This window comes from Trachurus trachurus (assembly GCF_905171665.1).
Source record: "Trachurus trachurus genome assembly, chromosome: 5".
In the NCBI taxonomy this organism is placed as follows: Eukaryota; Metazoa; Chordata; class Actinopteri; order Carangiformes; family Carangidae; genus Trachurus; species Trachurus trachurus.
In genome coordinates, this window is record NC_139896.1 from 7,172,400 (window position 1) to 7,176,080 (window position 3,681).

Consider the following 3,681-nt stretch of genomic DNA (forward strand, 5'->3'; position numbering starts at 1 on the left):
GCTCCTAGGAGACAAAAAGGGGGGGACAGGGCGACGGGATGAAGAGATAAAGTGAAGAGCACTGGAGGTGGCCTGTTGAGCCTTTTTGCCATGATTGAAAGAGACAGTGAGCTAAAACATCTGTTGGTGGATTTGGCTGAGCTCCTGTCTGTTGGTGGTGGTGATGCACCCCTGTGGAATAAGGGAAAGTAAAATGAACAAGCTGACCCATCTCCCCCACCCATCCCCCCCTTTTTTTCTTTCCTCTCATCACTCCTTCTCTTCTCCCACCCACCTGCACTTCTTTGTCTTGTCTTGTTTCTTGCAGCCTGATGGACAAGATCAACACTTTGTTCTTCGTTCGTCTTTATTTTCTCATTATTTGATGGATTGGTGGACCATTTTTTGACCGCTCAGTGCTCTCAGTGTGAGTGTGTTCTGCTTTAATATAGTATCCCGTCCACATAGTGTAGTAGCAGTCCACATCATTACACAGTACCACCTGTCACAAGACAAGACAATCATTTGAGAGCTGTAAAAATTTCAGTTCCCCCACTAAGATCCATTATTTGTCGAGCTAAGAGATATCCACTCTGAGCTCCTGCAGTGCTCAGCTTGTCATTTTAAAAACAAATGTTTGCAGTGTTTTTTTAAACCAATTTTCCATGTGTTTGTAAGTTAGGGTTTCTGTGTCATGAAAGCAGCAGGAGATGAGTTGGCTGCATAAAACAAGACAGCAGGTTATATTGAGTTTAACACATTTTAATTTGATGTATAACATCAGGATCATAAAAAAAAAAGAAATCTACTTCAAGTTGGTACTTCTACTTCTACCTTGTGAGTTCATCCACCTTCATCTCTGAGTTTTGATCCATCACATCAGTTTCTACTTGTGTCATATAAACTGTGTGCAGCATTTGGAGCAGCTGGTTTATGAAGGTGTTGTGTTGTTCACCTGCTGTGCACAGTTGCATCGCAAAGCACAGCTCCTGTCACTAAGCAACCTTGACAACACAACACAAAACTTCTTTTTTTTCACAAAGAACTTGAGGTTTTAGTAATGCTCTTGGTATTTTACAGTTGTACCGTTGGGTGTTCATGTGTCAGTTGTCTGCTTCAGTGAGGGTTGGTGTTGGAGTTTTTTTTTGCAGTACTAACGCGCACAAGAAGGAGCCAAACCGAGCCACTGTGATGCAGTTGATCCTAAAATATAGTCTCTCTAGTCTGTAGGATGCAAAAATCGTTAAAGCTGCTAATACTATGATCTTACTGTACAGGGGATGTGAATCATTTTGTCCAAATATATTTTCAGATCATTTGGAGGATTAGACGTGAATATTCATTATAATTTAAACCGCTTGTATTGTGATTCTCAGCCAGATAAACCCAACATGCACTGCTCCACTGTGCAGCTTTCCTCATTTCAACTTTAAAGAAGCGTCTCTTAGTCAGATCCTGTGTTTGGGTCATCAGTGACAAATGCAAGACCAAGAGTGCAGTGTCATGGCTGTAGGGAGTACCGCAACTGTGTGTGTATGTGTATCTGTATGTGTATCTGTGTGTGTGTGTGCGTGTTTGTTTAAGACAAGCAGAGCATTTGCCTCTGGGTATTGGTTTGGACTCGAGCCAAGCTCACGGGAAATGCCAACAAAGCACCAAGAGATGTTTAAACAACACACAAACACACACAAGCACACACACACACACAGAGACTCACACAGAAGTATACACTCCAGTAAACAAATATCCACCCAATCTCTGCTCCGCAACAACTACAGATAATAATAATAATGAGAATAAACTTCCAGCAGAAACTGTGTGAGTCAGTGGCCGGTTCTCGCCTTTCGTGTTATGTAAATCTAATCAGCCGCAGACAAGAGGAACAGAAACAGAAAATCATATGGACAAGTGGATTAAGGGACGGGACTGGGAGACCAGGAGATGACCTCATGTCGTGAGAGAGCGAGGACATTGCTCAGATAGAAGAAAAGACAGATCTTGTAATATCAGTTGCTTATAAGAAGGACAAAATCAAGGACTTTTTTCGCTCTGTGATGCGAGGAGACAAAGTGTGAGCATCAGTTTACACAGTGATGATGATTCATCTGAGAAGGAGCGGATGTGGAGACTTTAAAATCCTGAGCAGGTGAAGTTTGTCATTTTCAGCAAAAAAAAAAAAAAAAAAAAAAAATCAGACATTATCGATTTTTAAAAACCTTTCACAGCTGTTTGGGTGTGTTTGTCGACAGGTTTTAGATATCCATCCATCCTTTGCATTGCATTTTAAATAGTCTATTATTGTTGTGTGGTGATCCACTTCAAGACCTGCACTCTTTTTTGAAATGAAAAAATGAAGTCGTAACAGACCTTCAACTGCTGTGATTTTAAAGAACTTGTTCACCCCCCCAAAAAATGAAAGATGAACGATTGCCAGGTGAAATGCCATTAAAGTTTATTTACCGTAAAAATCAAACACACAGCAGAAACCCGCTGCAGATCCATCGCGAGCTTCTCCCAAACTATTAAAGTTAATGGAGCCGTCTCTTTACAGCTCCAAAAGAACATAAAATGTCCATCAAATTTGCGATATGTGGTTGTTTGTGGAGCTGTGAAAAGGTGATGCTGCTGTCTTGGATGATGTGAAGCTGTGAAACTACATGAAGTAATACACTCGCACACTCAACTGTAAAGACACTGTAACTTCTGCACTGACAACAAACTGTGAACCTATGGACAATAACAGGCTAATGATGAGGTCAGATGTGTCTTTGTTAGCTTAGCATAGCATAGGAAGACTAAATCCAGTTAAAGGGATAGTTCAACATTTTGGCAAATTGGCCCATTGCCATAATACTATAGTTTTAGCAGGAGGTTTGTTACCTTTAATTGTCAGTGCAAGCTATTTTTAGAACGGCGGAGCAGAGCGGCGAGCTGCTCAGAGCTACCCTACGGAGGCTAATGGGATTTCTTGGTTTCCCTCATCAAACTCATCAAATACACAATCCAACAACTCCAAAACGCTCTGGTGGACAAGTTGTGACCTGCACATTCACCACGCTATGAGATAATAACAGAACGTTACAAGACCAAGTTGTTTTAGAGGTAAATTCATGCAAAACCGCTGATGCGCGTTCCTGTCAGGGGCAGTTTTTCAGCAAGCAGTCTCTGATTTTCCCTCTAAAACAACTCTGTCTGGTAACGTTCTGTTATTATCTCATAGCGTGGTGAATGTGCAGGTCACAACTTGTCCACCAGAGCGTTTTGAAGTTGCTTGGATTGTGTATTTGATGAGTTTGATGCAGGAAACCAAGAAATCCCATTAGCCTCCGTAGCGTAGCTCTGAGCAGCTCGCGGCTCTGCTCCGCCGTTCTAAAAATAGCTTGCATCGACAATTAAAGGTAACGAACGTACTCCTAAAACTATAGGGATTATGGCAATTGGCCAATTTGCCAAAATGTTGAACTATCCCTTTAAACAAATATAACATATTTACTATGAAGATCTATGATTGTACCAGCAGTTGGGTTATTTTTTACCTGTGGACAGTGCAGGCCTAGTTAAGTGTAATGTATGTTTATGCTAAACTAACGAGTGGCCAACTACTGTATGTCCGATATCATTCACTGCTCCCCATATAGTCCACTACAGGGAGTTTGCCATTTTGCAGAGCTGTCTAAATGTATAGTGAGAATAATTAGACCC